This window comes from Aquarana catesbeiana, linkage group LG02 (assembly GCF_042186555.1).
Source record: "Aquarana catesbeiana isolate 2022-GZ linkage group LG02, ASM4218655v1, whole genome shotgun sequence".
Taxonomy (NCBI): Eukaryota; Metazoa; Chordata; class Amphibia; order Anura; family Ranidae; genus Aquarana; species Aquarana catesbeiana.
Window position 1 is genome coordinate 467,855,816 of NC_133325.1, and position 23,858 is coordinate 467,879,673.

Below are 23,858 nucleotides of genomic sequence, written 5' to 3' on the forward strand. Positions count from 1 at the left end.
GTGCGTCCGCTGACACCAATGCTGGGGGAAAGGACAGTTTGCATGCGGCCCCCATTGGAAGTGAAAATTTGTCCTGTGACCCACAGGTAATTTGAGTTTGAGACCCCTGATCTACAGTGTACACACATATGGTTACTGTGTTGTATCCACATAAGACCTAACCAAGCCTATACTGTATGTACTGTTTCCTGCCTATCTCAGAACAATGCATTTATAGCATACAGCCACCTCACTTACCACCATTGTAACATCTACAGTGTTTCTATTCTTATACATTGCAATGTTTAAAAAGAGAACGGGGCAACAAATCATCATATAGACAATTTTCTTGTAAATTAAAGTGCTTTTTTTAATTTATTTTATTTATTAAAATGCTTAACCTACGCAGTCTTACCCGAAGGCCTCGATGCGCAAAAACAAAAGGACATTGACATTAAAAAACCTTAAGAGAACCAACAAACCAGCATAGCAAGATACAGAATAAAAGAATAAAAGCCAGGGAGTCTGTCCATCACACCCCAATTAAAAATGAGGTGATGGTAATTATATTTCAAATTTTTAGAAATAGTGTCTAGATCAATAATAAGTAGATTTGCATGTACCTTATGGGTGATTGTATGTCTGAAGTTTATCTTTGAATTGCATGCAAAGCCAAAGCTTTTTTTTTAATTTTAGATAAGGCAAAAGGGTTAGAAAACCTGTCAAGCCTTTTTATTGTCTATGTAAGTGGGAGATAAATTAAAATTTGATGAGTTGTCACCTGAACTATAAGGCCTCATGTTGCTGCTAAACGGACGTTTAGGAGCAGTTGGGCATTTTTTTTAACTCTCCTCTATGTTATCTTGTCAGTACATGTACACAGGGTCCTTTCTATGGTGTTTTTCATTTTTTGGCTATTTTAAATAAATAAATAAATAAATAACATTTTTTCAAACGCGGCAAAATGCCGCTAAATGCGGCATGTAAACACGGCAAAACGGACGTTTTAAACATGGGTTACTATCTGTCAAGTTAAATCATTCAGGAGAGGTTGTAAAGTTGTCCCATGTACATTAAGCCTAAAAGAGAAGTCTTTAAATCAGAACCATTGCTGCAGCGACAACTGTTGCCTATTCCCTTACATTGGGGAAATTTTGGCCGCAGTAGCACGTTACTCTGTGTTATCATGTGTTGCTTTAAAACAGTGGATGCCATTCAAAGTGAATGGCACTACAATGAACTAATGTTTGTTTGGTGTGCCATCACACATTGTGGTAATGTACTGTATATACAATATTTAACAAAAGTGAATACACCTCTCACATTTTTTGTAAATATTTAATTATATCTTTTCATGTGACAACACTGAAGAAATGACACTTTGCTACAATGTAAAGTAGTGAGTGTACAGCTTGTATAACAGTGTAAATTTGCTGTCCCTTCAAAATAACTCAACACACAGCCATAAAACCGCTGGCAACAAAAGTGACTACACCCCTAAGTAAAAATGTCCAAATTGGGCCTAATTAGCCATTTTCCTCCCCAGTGTCATGTGACTTGCTAGTGTTACAAGGTCTCAGGTGTAAATGGGGAGCAGGTGTGTTCAATTTGGTCATTTTGCTCTCACTCTCTCATACTGGTCACTGGAAGTTCAACATGACATCTCATAGCAAAGAACTCTCTGAGGATTTAAAAAAAGAATTGTTGCTCTACATAAAGATGGCCTAGGCCAGTGATGGCAAACGTTGGCACCCCAAATGTTTTAGAACTTCATTTCCCGTGATGCTCAAGCACTCTGCAGTGTAGTTGAGTATCATGGGAAATGTAGTTCCAAAACATCTGGGGTGCCAACGTTTGCCATCACTGGCCTAGGCTATAAGAAGATTGCCAAGACCCTGAAACGGAGCTGCAGTATGGTGGCCAAAACCATACAGCGGTTTAACAGGACAGGTTCCACTCAGAACAGGCCTCGCCATGGTCGACCAAAGAAGTTGAGATAAACATATGAGTGCTGCCAGCATTGCTGCAAAGGTTGAAGGGGTGGGGGGGTCAGCCTGTCAGTGCTCAGACCATACGCTGCACACTGCATCAAATTGGTCTGCATGGCTGTCGTCTCAGAAGGAAGACTCTTTTAAAGTCGATGCACAAGAAAGCACACAAACAGTTTGCTGAAGACAAGCAGACTAAGGACATGGATTACTGGAAACCATGTTATGTGGTCTGATGAGACCAAGATAAACTTATTTGGTTCAGGTGGTGTCAAACGTGCGTGGCAGCAACCAAGTGAGGAGTACAAAGACAAGCGTGTCTTGCCTACAGTCAAGCATGGTGGTGGGAGTGTCATGGTCTGGGGCTGCATGAGTGCTGCTGGCACAGGGGAGCTACAGTTTATTGAGGGAAACCATGAATGCCAACATGTACTGTGACATACTGAAGCAGAGCATGATCCCCTACCTTCGGAGACTGGGCCGCAGGGCAGTATTGCAACATGGTAATGACCCCAAACACACCTCCAAGACGAGCACTGCCTTGCTAAAAGAAGCTGAGGGTAAAGGTGATGGACTAGCCAAGCATGTCTCCAGACCTAAACCCTATTGAGCATCTGTGGGGCATCCTCAAATGGAAGGTGGAGGAGCGCAAGGCCTCTAACATCCACCAGCTCTGTGATATTGTTATGGAGGAGGACTCCAGTGGCAACCTGTGAAGCTCTGGTGAATTCCATGCTCAAGAGGGTATAGTCAGAGCTGGAAAATAATGGTGGCCACACAAAATATTGACACTTTGGGCCCAATTTGGACATTTTCACTTAGGGGTGTACTCACTTTTTTGCCAGAGGTTTAGACATTAATGGCTGTGTGTGGAGTTATATTGAGGGGACAGCAAATTTACAATGTTATACAAGCTGTACGCTCACTACTTTACATGGTAGCAAAGTGTCATTTCTTCAGTGTTGTTACATGAAAAAATATAATAAAATATTTGCAAAAATGTGAAGGATGTATTCACGTTTGTGAGATACTGTGGACTTTGACTGGGCCATTTTAACACATGAATATGCTTTGATCTAAACTATTCCATTGTAGCTCTTGCTGTATGTTTAGGGTTGTTGTCCTGCTGGAAGGTGAACCTCTGCCCCAGTGTCAAGTCTTTTGCAGACTCTAACAGGTTTGCTTCTAAGATTGCTCTGTATTAAGCTCCATCCATCTTCCTATCAATTCTGACCAGCTTCCCTGTCCCTGCTGAAAAAATGTATCTCCACAACATGATGCTGCCACCGCCATGTTTCACGGTGGGGATGAGGTGTTCAGGGTGATGTGCAGTGTTAGTTTTCTGCCACACATAGAGTTTTGCTTTTAGGCCAAAATTTTCAATGTTAGTTTCATCTGACCAGAGCACCTTCTTTCACATATTTACTGTGTCCTCAACATGGTTTTTCGCAAACTGCAAACGGGACTTCTTATGGCTTTCTTTCAACAATGGCTTTCTTCTTGCCACTCTTCCATAAAGGCCAGATTTGTGGAGCGCACAACTAATAGTTGTCCTATTCTCCCACCTGAGCTGTGGATCTCTGCAGCTCCTCCAGAGTTACCATGGGCCTGTTGGCTGCTTCTCTGATTAATGCTCTCCTTGCCCAGCCTGTCAATTTAGGTGAATGGCAATGTCTTGATAGGTTTGCAGTTGTGCCATACTCTTTACATATTCAGATGATGGATTGAATAGTGCTCCGTGAGATGGTCAAAGCTTGGGATATTTTTTTTATAACCTAACCCTGCTTTAAACTTCTCCACAACTTTATCCCTGACCTGACTGGTATGGTCCTTGGCTTTCATGATGCTGTTTGTTCACTAAGGTTCTCTAACAAACCTCTGAGGGCTTCACAGAACAGCTGTATTTACTGTATACTGAGATTAAATTACACACAGGTGGACTCTATTTACTAATTAGGTGACTTCTGAAGGCAATTGGTTCCACTAGATTTTAGTTAGGGGTATCAGAGTAAAGGGGCATAAATACAAATGCACACCACACTTTTCACATATGTATTTGTTTAAAATGTGGAAAACCATTCATCATTTTCCTTCCACTTCACAATTATGTTCCACTTTGTGTTGGTCTGTCACATAAAATCCCAATAAAATACATATACGTTTTTGGTTGTAACATGACAAAATGTGGATAATTTTGAAGGGATATGAATACTTTTTCAAGGCACTGTAGGCTTTTATGGAGTTGAGTTTAGGAGCTTTGGCAAAAAAGCTGCCAAATGCAGGCTAGTGTACATGAAGCCCTAAATATATTTAAAGATAAATTCCAGGTATGGATATTTTATACATACTTACATATCTTGTGCCAATGTAACTGTATATACCATACCTGGCCAATCTCCCTGGAAGCTTTGGAAATCACTGAAGTAGACACCGCTACTCCAGTTATCTCCACTTGCTTCTGGCTTCTGCTCTGAGTAGCCAGCCTGCCGCAATCTGAACACAGATCAGCCAAGAGGCACGGGCACCATGCAGCGTCAATACGTCACCACCTTGTCCAATCAGAGAACGCTTTGCGTTCATTCAGAATACAGCAGGGCAGCCACTCAGCACTGGACCTGGGAACAAATAGAGATTACTGGAGTAGTGGTGATTACTTCAGTGATTTGTGGCTTCCAGGGGTATTGACTATGTATGGTATATGCATAGTTACATTGGTCCTGGACCTTTGTAAATGTGTATAAAATATCCATACCTTAAATGCATATTTAATTAAAGGATGGCACTAGGTTAACAATATGCTTCTTGTAGAACCAGGCCCAATTTTTTATTAATGACCCACCTCTAATTAAACCACATCATTCTCTGCCTAAAATGGCTTGCTGGAGGCACAACAAAAATGTTGTTGTCCCTGGAAAAAAAAATTAGTAATTAGCTAACCATGTACTTCCAGATTTGTGGGATGCTTGTGTCCCCTACTGTTTAATCTGAAAGAGTGATGTCGCCAGCACACCAAGATCTCCAAAATGGGTACAAAGCTTTAATCAGCGATCACATCGTTACAGCAGATAGCAACGTTTCGGAGCCACGCAGGACTCCTTCATCAGACATGTGACGATTACTGTGTAATCTGGTAAGACTCACCAGCTGCTATGTCACTACAGCTCTGAATGGACACAGTGGTAATCGAAGGGCGAAGATCCTTCAGCTGGTGAAGCTCTTCACGAGACGGAGGATCAAAGTCACCAACATTGGGACCAGTAAGTATTATTCCTCGTCTTTTACCAGGTACCTTTTTTTTTCATCTTTTTTCATTTTTTTAAAAGCTTCTTGGTTACATTATCTCCTTGACCACCCACAGAGGTCTATTCAGCTTTCTTGCTCTTGTGCAATACTGTGCATGGTGTGGGGGAATCTCTGTAAACAAAGCTGGAGTGCTGTCGATGTTGTAACTTCTGATCTCAGGTCTGTATTTCTAATAAAGCTGGCTCGAATTTTGGCCGATTACTGCTAAATTGGCTAACATTCAAGCATGGGTGGCCTTATCAGCACAACCCCGATTGACAAAAGTTGATTTTTCAATTGACTTTTGCTTAAAGCGGGATTCCGTCCAAAAAAAAAAAAAAAAATTTAAAGTCAGTAGCTACTAACACTGTAGCTACTGACTTTAAATAAGTACTTACCTGTCCTGGGTGCCCGCGATGTCGGCCGCCCGAGGCCGACATGTCCCTCGGCTCTCGGGTCCCGGCACCCCCATCCTAGGAAAGGAAAACAGGCAATGAAGCCTAGTGGCTTCACTGCCAGTTTCCTACTGCGCATGCGCAAGCGGCGCGGCGCTCCGTTCTGTGAATGGTCCCGTGGTGTTCCGGGAACACACACAGTTCCCAGAAGACAACGGGCCGCTCACCGAGGAGAAGAACTCACCGCGGAATAGTAGGAAGAGGCAGATTAGGAAGACCGCCTAGCAACAAGGGTTTAGGTAAGTTTAAATTTTTTTTTTTCAAATTTTTTTTTGTATTTTTTTTTAGGATTTTTGGTGATTTTTTTTTTTCAGGGTGGCCCTCCACTTTAAGAAGCGGGTTGGAAAATAGTGGACCAAACAGTGGCTACATCCAATCATGTTCAGGTATTCTGACACAGTTCCCAGCTGTCAGAATACAATAGAGAAAGTTTGTTAGGCTGGGTATCACACTATCTTCGCATGCGGCTCACAGCAGGGGTCTGGTGTGTCCCCGTTCACCGTTTCAGGTCTGATTTCAGCCTGAATTTTTGGCTGAATTCAGACCTGGAACGGACCAAAAAAAGCACAGAACTCCTGTGCAAATCGCACTGGAGCTGCAGCGGAGATATGTGAACTGGCTCCATAGAGAGCCGGACAAAATCTCCTGCTATTGCGAATTGGATGCAGAAACCCTGCTTAACGTTAATGGGGGAATCCATTAGCTTTCTCTTAGCTCTGTCTATAACATTTCTCTAATGCCGTGTACACACGAGCAGGCTTTCGACGGACTGAACTCCGAAGGACTTTTTGACGGACTTTCGACGGAGTTCCAACGCAACGGACTTGCCTACACATGGTCACACCAAAGTCCGATCGTTTCGAACGTGATGACGTACGACCGTACAAAAATAAGGAAGTTCATAGCCAGTAGCCAATAGCTGCCCTAGTGACGGTTTTAGTCCGTCGGACTAGCATAAAGACGAATGGATTTTTCGACAGGACTCAAGTCCGTTGGAAAGATTTGAAACATGTTCCAATTCTAAAGTCCATCTGATTTTTCGACAGCAAAGGTCCGATGAAGCCCACACACGATCGGATTGTCCTGCGGATTCGTTCCATCGGATCTTTGCTGTCGAAAAGTCCGGTCGTGTGTACACGGCATTGGATTTCTCAACTTCATCCTGTGCCTCTATATGTGTATGGCTAGCTTTACAGTGAGCGTTGGAGAGGGCCTTTGCACACTTTTCATAGGTAAATTGAGTTCCACTTCGATTGTATGCAATGATATTTAACATAACAGAGGCAAGACTGTTCACATGTAAACTCCAAAGACTAAAAAAAAGGCTTCAGTCTGCAATTTAGCATAGTAATATTCCTGCCATGTCCCCCATTTCTCCATTGCGATGCACAATCACTCACTTTAAGTGGAAAGTGCAATAAGCGTCTACTACACTTCGTAATCTAATTTTAGAGGTCGGCATTGGGTCATCAGTTTATTCTAATCACATGTATCAAGGCTTTACAGCTTTTCACGTGGAGGAAGAGTAGATGACAAACAGCAAGTCACACTTGAAGCCTTCCTCTCCCTTACAGCAGCCCATGTACCATATGTCTCCACCCCACACATTTCACAACATGCCCCTGCACATCCACACTCCACTCCTGAATAATGAGCCAGCTAAAGGGATTGTTCTCACTGAGCTGTTTACACTGCTGTGAAACCATGTATCATCACAGGACATTCCTCTCCTCTGCTGGAGCTCAATGAGCAATCATACTGGATCCAGCACAGGCTGAAGACTGCCAGAGGAGAGCAGTGTGGATTTACAGCCTTCACCAACCTGGATTGTCTCCCTGGGAAAATACTGAAGCTATTTTACAGTAAGTGCTCCGTTCTCTACTATTTGATGCCGTTGTGACCGCAATACAAATTTTTAAGTATTTGTCGTGAGAACATTAATTAACCCTTGCAGCAGAGAATTAGGAGTGTGCAACTGTGTGTGTTCCTAGTTCTCAGACCCGTTGTCAATCAGAAAAAAAGAGTTATGGCCAAGTTAACGGACGCATACCAACGCTGATCAATTTGACGTCTAAGCTTAAAAAAACTGGTTGCAAAAGGGTTAATATTCTCTTTGTTTATAAATAAAAGTGAAAAAAAAAAAATGATATTCTCAGCAAGGGCTGACTGCATCAATGAGAAAATGTTGTCACTTTGTCCCCTGCTGAGGGCACATGGGCTCTCTCAGGTTTTGTTAGCATAATGGTGGGGTTGTTGTTGTTGAATAGCCGATCGAAACACACAAACAGGACTTTTCAAATGCAGAGCAGGCGGATGGCACTTGTGATCGCATTGTTCCAGGGATTGCTATGTGGGGCTCAGAGAGTTAAATTAAAGGACCACTATAACAAAAAATATTGGGGCAATTTAACAAAGCATTTGTGGCACAATTCCAGTGGTGTGTATGTGGTCAGAAGCATTGTGCCAAATTAATGAAAACCCTGTGACATTTTCATTGCTAGTACTGAATAATCAAATTCAAGTAGCTCTTCACAATACGTATACGGTATAGCACTAATGTTGTGGAAAATTCATAAAGAAATGCTGCCATATCAGTTATAACGAATGTGGGACTTCTTTTATGTTGGAGTAAATTTTGTTGCAGTAATGTCAGATTTTTGACAGTCATTTACACCTTCACCTTGCCACACATGCTACAATCTGATTATCCTTTAGATATCTTTTATCCTTAGATAACCACTAAAATGAGCGGCGCTTTAGCGCTAACGTGGCCCCAGTGTGAAAGGGGTACTAAACTGGAGAGTGCAAAATTTTGTGCATAGTAGCCAATCAGCTTCTAACTTCAGCTTGTTCAATTAGGCTTTGACAAAAATAATCCTGAAAGCTGATTGGTTTCTCTACAGAGCTGCAGCAGGTTTTGCACTCTCCAGTTTTAGTAAATCAACCCTATGGTGTACTATCACTGTTTTGGTAAGTCTAAGGGCTCATTTACATTTGCTTTGGCTTTGACACACATTAAAGCGCCAACTGCGTCAACATGCTTTTATGATGTGTTTTTGATGCTTCGGTGGTGCTTCGATGAAGCTTTGGTGATGCTTCCGTGATGGTCTTTTGAAGCTTTGTTGAAGCTTGACAGATGCCCTGTGTGTGTGTGTGGATATCTCATATCTGAAATTTCTCCAAAACAAAGCGAAGCAAAAGCTGAATAAAAGCCGCAGGTGCTTCAAGCGAGCTTTGTCATAGACTTCTATGGAGGCTTTGAAGCACCACTAAAGTGACATGGTGTTTGAAGCGAAGCAAACTGTAAGCTAACCATTTTATTTAGTGACAGGAGCTTTGACTGGCATTCAGAGAGCTTTAACAATGCCTGTCCGAAGCCATGTTTTGAAGCAAGTGTAAACTAGCCCTAAGCGTCACCATACATATTACAATCTGTCCATATATTCTTTGTACAACCAAGTTTACATTTACAAAAACTATGTATATCATCTATCCAATTTATATCCAATTAGGCAAGCCCTTGCACTACATAGTACCCAAGCATGTGCATAGGGCGCATTTCCCCAAATGTGCCATTTTCGTATTTGGGAAAATATGCTATACGCGCATGCATGGGTAATTGCTAATGCAGAAGCGATTTCCGTTTACATGCATACGGCAGGTATTCACTTGTATTGGCTGCACCTAGGCCAAGAGAGCTTGAGGACAAAGGAGATAATAAGTGGCCATGTACAAGAGACCTAAACCCTACCATTTTGGATTCTTCCTCCTTGATATGAGGGCTATACTGTCATGGCTTATTAAGACCCCTTTCACACTGGGGCGGTTTGCAGGTGGTATTGCGCTAAAAATACCGCCTGCAAACCGCCCCTAAACAGCCTCCGCTGTTTGTTCAGTGTGAAAGCCCGAGGGCTTTCACACTGAAGCAGTGCGCTGGCAGGATGGTAAAAAAAGTCCTTCCAACCGCTTCTTAGGAGCGATGTATTCACCGCTCCTAAACCGCTCCTGCCCATTGAAATCAATGGGACATCGCGGCTATACCGCGGTAATACCGCGGCTATAGCCGCGCTGTACGAGTGGATTTAACCCTTTTTCGGCCGCCAGCAGGGGTTAAAACCGCACCGCTAGCGGCCGAATACAGCCGCAAAAACGACAGTAAAACAGCGCTAAAAATAGCGCTGTTTTACCGCCGACGCCCCCACCGCCCCAGTGTGAAAGGGGCCTTACACTTGCTTCGGCTTCAACGCACATTAATGGCTAGTTTACACTTGCTTCAAAACAAGGCTTTGGACAGGCTTTGTTAGGGCTTCAACACACATTAAAGCGCCTACTGCTTCAACATGCTGTTTTTATGTGTTTGTGATGCTTCGGTGGTGCTTCGATGAAGCTTTGGTGAGGCTTCAGTGAAGCTCTTTTGAAGCTTGGCAGATGCCCTGTGTGTGTGGATATCTCATGCCTGCAACACCTCCAAAACAAAGGGAAGCTAAAGCTGAATTAAAGCCTCTCAAAAGCTGCAGGTGCTTCAAGCGAGCTTTGTCATAGAGTTCTATGGAGCTTTGAAGACGCTTTGAAGCCCCACTAAAGCGATATCATTTTTAAGCAAAGCCGAAGCAAAGCAAATGCATGGTGTAAACAGGACTGTAAGCTAATCATTTTATTTTAGGACAGCGGCTTTGACTGGCATTCAGAGAGCTTTAACGAATCGTGTCCGCAGCCATGTTTTGAAGCAAGTGTAAACTAGCCCTTAAAACACTTTGAATGCTAGTCAAAGCTCCTGTCATTAAATAAAATGGTTAGCTTACAGTCCTGTTTACACCTTGCTTTTGCTTTGCATCGGCTTCACTTCAAAAATGATACCCCATGTAGCTTTAGTGGTGCTTCAAAGCCTCCATAGAAGTCTATGGCAAAGATCGCTTGAAGCCCCACCGAAGCCTTGCTGAAGCCCCACAAAGCCTCATTGAAGCCCCACCGAAGCCTCATTAAAGCACCAAGCAAAAGCAAGGTGTAAACAGGACTGTAAGCTAACAATTTTATTTAGTGACGGGGCTTTGACTGGCATTTAGAGAGCTTTAACAAAGCCTGTCCGAAGCCTTGTTTTGAAGCAAGTGTAAACTAGCCCTAACTGTTGATACCTTGGTGTTGCACTGCAAGTCCTGCGTGCTACAGCTTTGGTACTATGGTCAGAAGGCTCAATACAAAGCTAACACACTACAATTGTATAAATAACTATCTAGCTAAAATGTGAGAAAGTAAAGAATTTTCTTCTTATGAGGGCTTGTGCAGTCCATACACATTTTTGACTCCCGGCCGGTTCCTGAACTATTTATGGGAAGGCTGAATGTTACAAAGTTGATCAATCAACTTGGGTACAACAAGCATGCTGGGTTTTACCAGTGATTATTGCTAGCAGCGGCTAATCACTGTCTGTGTTGATGGGGGAATTGAACAAATGTCTGGAAAGAAATTCTCTCTGTGTATGGCTGGCCTTACCTGAATTATCTATTCCGTTCACCCTCAATTAGGCTGGGCCTAGCACTAGTTTGTAAATCTAGATGAAATAATTGGCTTGGTACATCTTTTAATCCCATTTGTGTATTTGTTAAGAATACAATACAAGGTGTAAAAAAGGATATTAGGCTTTATGAAGCGTTTCCTTTAGAATTTAGGAGTCATTTATGAGTGTCCTGGATGAGTGAACCATTTTGTAAATTGGGCAGAGTGGATGTTCCTACACATCCTGATTGTGTTTAATATCTAAATGCAGATTCACCATGTTCACGAAGGATTATCCAATTCCTGACTGCTTGTATTCGTAAATTTTGTGATTATTTTGTAATGGGGACAGCTACGTGTGGGGCTTAGAGAGGTGTATTAAAGGACCGCTATAGCAAAAAATATTGGGGTGGTTTTTAATAAAGCATTTGTGGTACATTCAAATTGTGGAATAAAAAGTGTGATTTGATGTCAAGGCATGGATCTGGCTGTGTGTAGATCGATTGTTTACCTTTATTACGGCCCTTCTGCTCTATTGTTTGAAATTGGCTCCCTGGGGAATCTTTTTGCCTTTTTCAGTCAACATCCTTGTCTAAAGCAATGGCAATGGACACTTCTGATTAGATTTACTTCTTGGCTTCTCTACACATATCTTTCTTCCGTGCTTGCTATATGCCTCAGAGCACTGATTATTGCACTGTCATTTGAGAACTTTGAAACTGTTGCCTGTGGCCATGTAAATAACTTCTGATCTGTGAAAAGCCTTATAGCCGGGGCCTAATCCTAATTGTGTGAGGACTATTGTCATGGTAGTGGGAACTGTTAATTGCTTCCTGTAAATGACTGAACATTTATAAAACAAAATGTAGATCCACTTGCTTACTGTTTCTATTTTGCCCAAATAATATCAGAAATGTAGGAGCCTTTCTGATATTTTGTCTTTGTTTAATATGATGTTCTTTGTTTGACATAAATTAGTCCGTATGTTGTACCACTGGCTCCCACCAGCCCTCTAAAGGGGTTCTTAACGCAGGAGGCGTTTTCTGGGCTTCCCGTCCTACCGACTCCTGATTGTAAACAGGGAGCTATTGGTGACAGAGCGGTTTACTGTGCAGGGGGTGCCACGTGAAGCGCATTCCAAGCACAAACAAGACACGCCAGCTTTACGCATACTGTGTGTGTGGCAGCTCAGTGTTAAGACCCACCACCATGCTGCCACTTATATGCAGACAACCAGCATTCTAGGGTTAACTTATACAGTATGTAAACTTTTTTTTTCATTCGTGTCCTATTCAGGAAATTATACTTCCTGTGCTGTAGATATACAACCAGAAGTGAGAGTAAGGCCTAATGCACACTGGTACATTAGTCCATACAACTTAATAGCGGGCATATTTCAGGGCCTGGGAGAAACAGCTACAGTGTACAACCTCCCATTATATTGAATGGCTGTATGCAGGTAAACACACACATGGGCTTAAACCTGCATAGAGTATTCCTATGTAGAACTAGTGTACAGCCATTAATTACCGTGGATAGTTTTATGCTATAACTGTGTCTCCTTGGCGCAGAAATACGCCTGCAATGTATGTTGTACAGTCTCATGCGCCCGTATGCACGAGGCCCAGTTCTATTCAAAGCGAGGGAAATCTCCTCTTGTCCGTAGAACAAGTGTCCCCAATTCAAAATTTTGGACTTTACCTCATTTTCAGTCCCAGTGACAGTGGCCCTTTGGACAAATAGAGCACATTACCCTAGCTGGGATACAGATGGCAAAAAAAAAAAAAAAACCTGACAAGGCATCTGACCTCTTGCCACCCTGTCCAAAAAATTTAAGATATGACTTTGGATAAACTGTGAAGATATGAATATATTTTTCTCATTTCCCTTGGATTTTAAAGAAAACCATTCTTAAGAAAAACGTGAAGGCTACAACTGCTGATTCTACAAATGTTATTTGCCTGGCTGCTATGCTGACCCTCTTAATCCAGCACTTTGAGCAGCTAACCAAATGACCAGCACGCTAACCAAGCTAAACACAAATGAAGACTTGGACATTTCTCTGACATTTCTAATCTGCATACTTGTTCCAGGTCAGCGACCCAGGAAGCTTCAAAGCCAGAGGGTCAGCATAATAGCCAGACACCTAACTAAGTGGTCCACAAATGAATCCCCAGTTGACACTTCCACATATTTGTGATCTTCTTTTGCTTTGCTTATGACATCAGGGTGTAGCAAAAAAGAGCATTTACCCTCTTCTTTGTTGCTGGTCTGGAATTTGGGATCTGATTATTCAGATTAGAACAAACATCAAGACAATCATACCTCTAACCTCCACTTATCTGTATATGTTGGCTGATAGAGATGCTGGAATGTTTATTTGCTCTTTTATCAGACACGATGAACAGAAAATCAGATGACAAATTCAAACACATCCCATTGCTAGTTACTGTCTCCTGATATGATCATCTGCATGTCACGCTCTCAGTAGTTATTGTAGGATCCTATGTATCGAACCCACAACAGGTATGCACATAAGGAATTCAGCTTTTATTCTGAACTTGCTGGTCTTTCTTTGATCACTAACTGAGAGCCAAGGGGTTAGCGAAGCAGTAAGGTAACTGGCATTTTCAGAATCATTTATAGGTCAACATTGGCTGTCCACATCTTTCTCTCAAGAAAAGTGTCGGTGGAGCTTCAGACCACAGTATAAATGCCCTTTTAATTAAGAAAAAGAGGTAGCGCTCCAAAGACCCATGTGCTCTGGTGGGTCCTTGACACAACATCAATGTGAACAGTAAGGCCTCATGCACACAGGGGGCCAAAAATGCTACTTTTAAGGGCATATGACATTATTTTTTTCTGCCTCTAAATGCCCCTCCATATTAAACTATGGGGGTTATTTACGAAAGGCATATCCACTTTGCACTGCAAGTGCACTTGGAAGTGCAGTCGCTCTAAATCTAAGGGGTAGATCTGAAATGAGTGGAAGCTCTGCTGATTTTATCATCCAATCATGTGCAAGCTAAAATGATGTTTTTTATTTTCCTTGCATGTCCCCCTCAGATCTACAGCGACTTTACTTCCAAGTGCACTTGCAGTGCAAAGTGGATTTTCCTTTATTAAATAACCTCCTATGTGTCCATGCACACATACTGTAGATGTTTACAAGCATTGTGATGCAAAAAAAAAATCACTTGTTCATTCAGTAGAGGAGCATTTCAGCTTTTCAGCATTTCAGAGTGTGTTTAGCGCTTAAGCATTAATTTCAATGGCCAGAATAAATTAATATTCTGGCCAATGGAATGAATGAACTCCCAAAAGCTTGATATACCTAAACATGTTTTTTACATTGCTTTTCTCCTGCCAGAAGAAGAGGAGTTCAGAATATCTGGGCAACACATGAGGCCTATAAAAAAAAAAAAAAAAAAAAAAAAAAAAAAAGACTACAGCACGTTTAGATGCAAGACCGTTTGTTATATTAATAGAATCGGTAGGGATCCAACACGTTTCTGAGGCTTTACCATTTCCCTCTTCATCTAGGTTCATAAAAATTCAAAGAGGTAAAAAACGGAAACCAGAGCAGGTTATCTTGAAAAGCAATTGTTTTGTCCATCTAAGGCTCAGTCTACCAACACCAAGAGAAATTCAGAGGCTACCATGTTTTCATTTTTCTGGATATTCTTCTGGATATGACCACTGAGATTGGATGTTGCAGCAGTCACATGATTGGGAGCCCCTAGCTGTGGGTGGCCTTGTTGGCACCACACAGCATGACAAACCTTCAGTAAAAAAAAATCGATGGAGCTAAGTAGAAGGTTGTGGCCAAACATTTACTACATCCTATCTGATAAGTTCATTGTTTGGGTGCTGCAGCTGTCTGGATACATTAGCAAGGGAAGTTCCTCCATCTGCACTGTTTAGTGTAGATGGGGGAATCAAGTGATTGATTTATTTCATTCAGCGTGGGTACCTATGGCGAGCTTTAGGGTGACCTACAGGTACTTGATGCTTGCTAAACCAGTGATTTAAATAGCTTTTTGTTCTTCCACTTGTAATGATGGTTCCTCAAATCTATTGCTAAACCAGGTTTCAGCTTTAAACCTAATCCCAGAGTTTGTAATTTTGTGATACGTTTTATGAACTGGGATGTCAACCTGCTCTCAGTGTAGGGGAAGGAATCCTTATTAGTCTCTTCATAGGTAAGGAATTCTTCCAAGTGGAACATACACATGAGATGAACTTTATTATAGCAATGAAAAGCCATGATAGATGAAGTGTTGAAGACATAATGAAATCTCTGACCAGCATATCCCTCATTAAACTGGCCATACAGTGACTTTTGCCTGGTTCCTGTTGAACCTGCCTAAATTTTCTTTGTGGGTAGTCCTGTCGCCACCTTCCCGCCTGACATCCCTCGATTGATAAATCGACGGAGCCAGGTGAAGGCTGAATGGAAGAAAAACTACATTTGTATAGCTAACTTTACTCTAGCTGTTCTCAGTTTTATTACCATGTATGTCAATACAATGTATCCCCAAGTGAAATAGTATCCTATCCAAATGGCTAACTAGACAAATGAACAGTGCGAGTGACAGCCTATCATGTGGAGCAATGTTGAAGTTGTTGAGGGAACACCATGTAACTTTAAGAAATATGGGGGCTTCCCTTACTGAAAATGCTAATATCTCAAGCCACTGACATTGAAAAAAGTATGATTTACCTTTAACTTCAGTTGCTGCTTACTTGTTTTACAGTCAGCAGTGGAAGGCTCCATATTTTTTTCAATACAATATTCCCCTAAAAGCTTTTAGCTAAAGTAAAGGGCATAGACTAAAAGTATATATAAATCCTACCTATGCATTTCTCAATTTTTTTTTTCTTTTGGCATGTGAACAGAATTACCTGTTGATCCTACCAGAAATTTAGTGGGCTGTAACTTTCTGTGGACTGTAGTGCAATGTACTGTACTGTTTGCTTGTCCATGAAGCCCGTTTATAATCGGTTGCAGTTGGAGTTACTGATTGTGCAGATGCCACAAGCTAGGGTCCTTGTCCTCAAGGAGCTTACAATTTAAGGTCCCTACATCACATACATGCACACATATACTATGGCCTAGTTGGACACAAGTCAATTAACCTACCAGCATGTCTTTGAGGTGTGGGAGGAAAGCCACAGAAGCACATGGAGAACATGCAAACTCCATGCAGATAGTCCTGGCTTGACTTTGAACCGAAGACGCAAGTACTGCAAGGATGAAGTGCTAACCACTAACCTGCTGGCCATTAGCCACCTTACTGATCAGTGAGCATCTGACAGAGAGCTGCAAAGCTTAACCAGAAAATCTTGGTGTCGCCAGCCTGGCTATACTGGCTATACTGTATGGCAGAGCTGTGGGACTCGCATATCTAGTAAAGCACAATTTGGTAGACAAAATGATAGATGGTGTGTGATTTCCTTACCAGAGACGGGTTAGAAATTAGTTAAATTGAAAATGAAAAATCTATGTATTTGTGTGTGTGTACGTATGAATTAATTAGGTTCGGGAGGTAGCGCTCATGAGAAAGTGGGATTGGCCAGCCTGTTTGACCTCCTTTACTTTTTTTTTCTGTTTACTTAAAAATGATGTGGTCATAGGAAACAGTACAACACCATGACATAGTATCCTTATCATCTAGCCATGCAGTGGCCTTAAAACTGTACAACACCTAAACAGTGTCTTTATCATCTAGCCTAACTATGCAGTGGAAGCCCCAAAAGCATGAAACATGGCAAACCCAGTACAGCGTCTGCTCAAGGAGGATTAAGGGGGTGTCTATAAAATAAAACCATAAATAGCAGAATAAGCCACGGAGTGAAGAAGAAGAAAGAGAGTAAGTTGGGAAATTGAAAACATTTAAAAAAAAAGGAGGGGTAAGGGTCACCAGTGTGCTTTTACCATAATTTTTGTTATTCTATCAGGTCATACGTTGTACAGTATTTGAATTGTAGTCCAAATATATTGCCTTTTCAGAGTACCATGATAACTGGGAATATTTATTTATTTTCACTATGACATTTTTCAGGGTGTATTTGTTTTTCTATAGCATGGGAAAGCTTCTGTGTAGACCTCCATTGTAGCAAATGGGAAAACTGGAGATGGTGATAACAGCTGATAACATACTGACGTCAAGTACCGTCTAAGCAACTACTATAGACACCCACACAGATGGACTGCAATTGATCTGATCCTTGGAGTGATTTTTTTTTTTTCTGTAATTCACAACGTGTACCCCATGGTGGGACAATACCTACGTCGGTAGTGGCACATAGCAGGGAAGGGAACACCAGGAGTTGGTTAGGCCTAATGCACAAGGGCGCATTAGGAGTGTGACAGTGCAGCACACTGTCATGGTGTTAAAAGGATTTTAAGTCACCCACAGGATGCTGTGTTAGATGGTCAGGAGGATCGAAACACATGGCCTGAGTAGCAGTGCTGCTAAAGAGAGCAAGGAGGATGAATATTACGTTATTTTGTGTTGCTGGTGGAAACCCCAGCGAGGGAAACTATTTGTTCTGTTTGACTTTTTCATTCTGTTTAAGGGCTTGTTGGCAGACTTTTAATTAAACAGCATATCTGGCATGGACTGTGTTTACTGGGGGAGTGTTAATCATGAGCTAAACAACCCCAAACATCACAGAGTGTAAAATTTGGGCTTTCGGGCTTTTTTCCAGCTCAGGTAACCACCCAGTTTCTGTAGACAGCTGACCGTAGACATGAATGCTGCACGTGAGTATACGCTAGTACTTGCATAATCCCACATACAGCCTTCACATGTATTATTTAATATAGACATATATTGTATGACTGTCTATAATTTATGTAATATGCCTGTATGTGTGGGTTTAAGAGAGTACCAGCTTATATCCGCGTACAGCCTTTCAAGTCTTTGGGTGGCTGTACGCAGCACATGGGTCTTTCTGGTGCAGAAAGAAGCCTGAATCTTACATTTTACGCTCCTGATGTGCCCATGTGCAGGAGGCCTTAAATTCTGATGTCATTCAATGTGATCAGTTTTAGCTCAAACACTATGATATTTTTGATTAATTCTATTAAAACTATGTGTATAATGCAAAAGTGACTCTGTTCTTAAAGGCCTACTTGAGGGTCAAAAACAGCAGATGGTCGGAGTATCTCGTGCATCCACATTTTTATGGTGCACATGTTTGTTATCTTAATTATCTTCTATTTTATACCCTACGATACATTTGTACCTTTTTTTTTATATTGGTACTATCCTTTTTTGTATTTGAAAAACCTGAATAAACTAAGACTAAACACAAATATAGCAGATGGTCAATTTGCACATTTTCAATAACTGCCTACAGTCAGAGGTAGACAATTCTTGACCCTCTACAAGCCACGTGAGGGATTTCATGACTCTGACAGCCACAAGAATGACTCTGACAGAGGAAGAAGCATGATGGGACATGTAGTTCTGCAACAACTGCAGGGCTGAAGTTTGCCTACCCCTGAATGTTTTAGCTTGTACATCTTTTTATATCTGCTGCATAGCACATACATATGGCATTGAAGTGTGAGGTTTGGAAGGGGGTATGTAGCCTTCTGTTTGGTGTGGTATGCAGCCATTACAAATTTACCCAACCGTCCTGCCATTGCATCCTATAAAATGTAGCACCAGTGATCCTACTGCCATTAATCAGGGTTGCTGGATGGTGTTGGATTGCCCGCTAAGTTATTTGTAATCCCCTGTTTATCCAGAACATCTCATCTACTCTAGATGATCATCTTGATATGTGAAATTTTTGTGACCCCTAAATTTTTGGGCTAAAGTATGTAAATAGGCAAATTGTTTCTTTTTTTTCTTTAGTTTTCGTTCAAGTGAAGAGGAATTAGAACACCTATCAGGCTCTTATTGCTGTTCCTCACTTTAGAGTTATTTCCTCTGACTTCCTGTTTTTGGCTATGGGACAGGAAGTGAAGGAAAATCTCCCCAATGAGACAAAGATGACTAAACCCGATGAGGTTATATCTCTCCCTTACTCTTTCCAAATAAAAAGTTTTGCCTTTAGTTCTACTTTAAATTGGGCAGGATGTGTCCAGGTAAAAACAAAGTGAGGGTTTTGTAAGATATAGTATTTGTAAAATGTTGAAACTTTAATGGGTTTGGTAGTTTGTCTGTCTGTGCTTATATGTAAAAGAACGGCAAGGTGAAGTGTTTGCTAATTTTTGTAAAAAATGAGTTTAGTTGTATGATGTGCTAATGATTTGGAACCTGTTTGATACGTGCACTGGGGCGTTTTAGGAGAGGGCTGGCCCATAATTATGGGTGGATGTAAGTCATGCCCTGCCCTTCCTATAGATCAACCAGCTTTGACAGACATTATTAAAACATTCTGTGAATCATTCATTAGGACAGATCCAGTTATTTATTATTTTCTTTATAATGGTTATTGCAAACCATAAATTGATCAATAATATTTTTAATGTTTTCTTATCAAAGACTTTGGAAAGAATCATCAGCCATACATGGCTCCAGATTCATCTAATTCTTGCTGAATCAGCCAAAATTTAGCACCACCAGGCACAACAATAGTCGTTCGACTTTTGTTGAAAGAGCCAAGTGAAAATTGCCAGCCAAACAGTGGCTGCTTAGAATCAGATGCAGCTATTGTTTGGGTATTCTGACAGCTAGCAATCATAGCTGGCAGGGGAGATTCATCCATCCGAGCTGTTTGGCGTGGATTCAAAATTCTGTTTGATTTCTTTTGTTAAGCCTGCAGGATAGAAAAAAGAATTCTATGTGTGTACGTCCAGCTTTAGAGTTGGTTTGAAATGTTTAAAAATGAATGCAGCGTGCTCAGGCGTTTACCATGTACACGCCACTGATTGCTGCAATGCCACTATTTTAAAATCTATGTTATGACCAAGTTTGGATTAGAAAAAGTGCTGAAATAAGGAAACTGAGTTCTTTAAACCACAAACATTGCATGGAAATGAAATTCTATGAAGAATTGTTGTACATGGACAAATGTTCAAGTATATGTGAACCCAAACAATGAATGTCTACCATTTTGGTCTGTTACATATACTATTTTAGTATTTTTGTATATCTGGTATATCTGTGTGATAGGTACAAAAAAAAATGATATTGTTAGAGCTTTAAAGTCTTTTCAGTGTCTTAAGTGCCTGTACTTCAGTGTCAACCTTTTTTTATATATGCTATAAACACAATGCTTTATGAGAACTTCCTCTGCCGGCTAAAACAAAAGTTCGGATCCCTGCAGGGAGCTCTAAGGCCATGTGACCATTGGAAAATTTCAAAGTCTGTTAACACCCTGTTGGTATTATTATGACTTTTGCAGTTTTTTTTTTAAACAGGGAATTTCATGCTGCTGTTAATAGACAGTATCAGTTTTGTTTTTACATGTAGTAACTGAAGGGTTTCTGAAGAAATTAAAATATTTATGGTGGGCTATTAATACCTTTTAGTAACACCGTGAGCATAGTTGCAATGAAGTCGTAAAGTGTACATAATTTTTTTTGCTGTAGAACGAACCTGGCACTTTTCACTCGTAAACGTTTCAATGTGTCAGAAGACTACAACTATTCAGCAAAATGTAACGGTCAAAGGCGTATTATGACTTCCAGATTCCAAGCCATCCAGGAATTCTATTGGATGACCTCATTATTTTGAAATCTTGTAAAAATGAAATGCCATTGGGCCTTATGTTTAAAAACTCACTGGATGGAAAGTGAAGATATCGGCGTATGTGTTTACAATCTCTTTGATGACGAACAGATCTCTGTGTAGTTTCGGTGATCTGCCTAACTATTACTTGATGCCCAAGGCTGTCTTTAGAAGGGTAGCTGTTTTATAGGACATAATGATGATTGGTGATATTTTTAATATTACATATGGGTAAAAAAAAAAGTCTGTTGTGAACCATCACACAAATGTGTTTTTTTTTTTTTGCATCTGTTTTTTTAGTGAGAGCATAAAATATTTGTATGGAATGCACTGGACATTGAAAGTTGGAGAAGCCTATTGCTCCCATAATCTCTTCTCAAGTTGGGAGGATAACACTGTGGCAGTGACACTTATCTTTTAGTATTACTTTAACACAATGCTTTAACAAACGCACCATGGTGGACCGTCTTAGTGTGAATAAGCCCTTGCTATTTAAGTGTGAATTCATTCATGAATTTCACCTTCTGCTATGTTAAAGTATCACTGTGACAGAATAAAACCTAGCCTTGACCACATCTTAAGCCTAGTACACATGGTATGGTACGATTATGGGCAGGGGATTGTCTGATAACAGACTGTTGTCCCAAAATCTTACCACTGGTACGCTCCTTATGACAATTGTTGTCCAACTTTTGGCCAACAAATGTTGAATGGCAGGCTAGTAAATTTTTGGTGGACAGCGGTTTGAAGTCAGATTTTCATATAGTCAGTACACAAATCCGTCACACAAAAGTCAAAAGTACAAGCACGTATGCTCGGAATCAATGCTCACTAAACACAAAATTAGTAGAAAGGGCCCAAAGGGTGGTGCTCAAAAGCTGAAATTCCTCGTAGTATGTCACTACGTTCGTGTTTGTTGCACGACAATTGTGTACCGTTAGTATGGAAGACAGGATCCTGGCACACGCCTTTTTGACAAAAATCAGATGCTCGGTTGGCCAACAATCGTACCGTGTGTACAAGGCTTTAGGCTCTGTTCACACTAGCCCGACTCGAAAGTCGCGCGACTTTCAGTGCAACTTTGAAATCCAACTTTGATATGACATTTTGCCCTCTGTGGTATTGAAGATGTATCAAAGTCGGACCAAAGTAGTGCGGGAACCTTTTCAAAAGTCGGAGTGACTTGTGTTGTATCAGTTAAGACAGCTCTCATAGGGAAACATTTCATTTGACATGTCATGCGACTTGTGCTTTTACAAGTCGGATCCCATGTCGCACCAGTGTGAACTGAGCCTGAACTGTGTGCCTGGAGTGAAAATCTGTCTCATCCTCGTACCAAATCTGTCTGTTTACTGCACAGACGCAGGGGTCACAAATAAAAAGATTGTCATTAAATGAGAAGCAGCCTGATTTGTGTTTGTGTCACTAAATTCTACCCAGTTTATTTATGCAGTGTAGAGGAGTTTATTAGATATTTAAGTCTTTATTCTGCTGTTGGATTAAGCTAAAACATTAATTTAATGTGCTTTGTTCCCCAGACAGAAATCATTTTAAGCACCATTTCAGTATCCTGTCTTGCACTGATTCATGTGATCTGCGTAATGCTCCTGCCACGCCTGTGTATTATTTCTATGGAATTCCCTGCAAGTTTTGATCATGTTTATGCATGTTTTGGCTTTATTACTTTCTGCTGAAAAACAGTTTGAAAGCAGATTCTGCAGTGTGTGACAAAACCAAACCCCTTGCTGGTTGTCACATCGCATCTTTGCCGATATGTTGAGATGAAAAATGTTTTGCAAGAATGTGTAAATTCTTATTGGCTTAACAATTTCATCGCCCACACCTGTTTATTCCATGGGGGCCAAAATAACTTTACCAGTTCTGCTACGGGCCTACTGAATAAGTACTGTCATTACCTATGATAGCAAAGTGGGACAAGAAGAGCTTTCTTTTGGTATTATTGTACTCCAAATTATTACATTTACTGTTTAATTTAAAGAGGAATTTCAGATATGGATATTCTATGTAGTTGCATTAATCCAGCTTGGACTATATACCTGGCTGATGCCCCTGGAAGCTGGAAATTACTGATGTAGACACTACTACTTGCTCCTCCTGCTTCCGGGTCCCATGCTGAGCGGCCGGCCTGCTGCACTCTGACCACAGGAGGTTGGCCACTAGGCACAAGTGTCTTTCAAAGAATGCTTTGCTGTATGGTCAGGTATAGTATATACATACAGTGGTGATATTGGTCCAAGCTGGACCAATGTAGCTATGTAAAAAATGTCCATACCTGCAATTTGTACTTAACGGTAAAAATAAATACACAATAGAATTTGTTTTCCAGTTTGACCAGTTTTAAAACAACTATTATATTGTAGAGAGAACCATTCTGCAATTTGGGCTGTTTTCTTTTAAAAATGAAATGTTTTTGATCCACAGCATGGCATTTTTTTTTCTTAATGCTCAGGCTGCTTTCACATGGGCAATGCTGCTAATTCATGATCCATAGTGGATCGCTTTGTTGCTTTTTTGGCTGGGCTGTGGTTAGCAGACGAACAGGAGGAAATATGTTCCATCAATGGCTGCCAAATGCCGCATGCTATACTTTTTTTTTTCATCGATGCTAAGCCTCATCGCTGCGGCAATGTTTATGAAGCTGACTGGCAGCCTTTGCTGCATTTTGACAGGTTGCTGCACTGACAATGTGCATATGAAAGGGGCCTTGGGCTGATATCAGACAGGAGATTTTGCTGCTAGGGACAAATCGCCAGCTGCTGAACCACTAAAGAGGCTACCTGCAAGTCCTTACAGAATCACTCTCCAGCCAGGTGCAGCAAGATGTCACTTTGTCGCTGGTCTGATCGCTGCGGAATCTCTGCTGGCCTGAACACTGCTGAATCTCAATTGCTAGCAATGGGAGCAACATCTCGCTCCCCAAGCTTTAGAGGAGGATTCCACAGGGACAA

At 41.1% G+C, this 23,858-nt stretch overlaps 1 protein-coding gene across 2 annotated transcripts in view; it reads left to right on the forward strand.

The window, feature by feature from the left end:
• The first annotated feature begins 7,333 nt into the window (after positions 1-7,333).
• DENND2C (DENN domain containing 2C) overlaps positions 7,334-23,858 on the forward strand; it is a 60,338-nt gene continuing 43,813 nt past the window's right edge. For both annotated transcript variants that reach the window (XM_073615699.1, XM_073615700.1), the window contains exon 1: positions 7,334-7,566. The gene's annotated coding sequence lies outside the window, so the exon portion shown is untranslated. The remainder of the gene's footprint in view (positions 7,567-23,858) is intronic.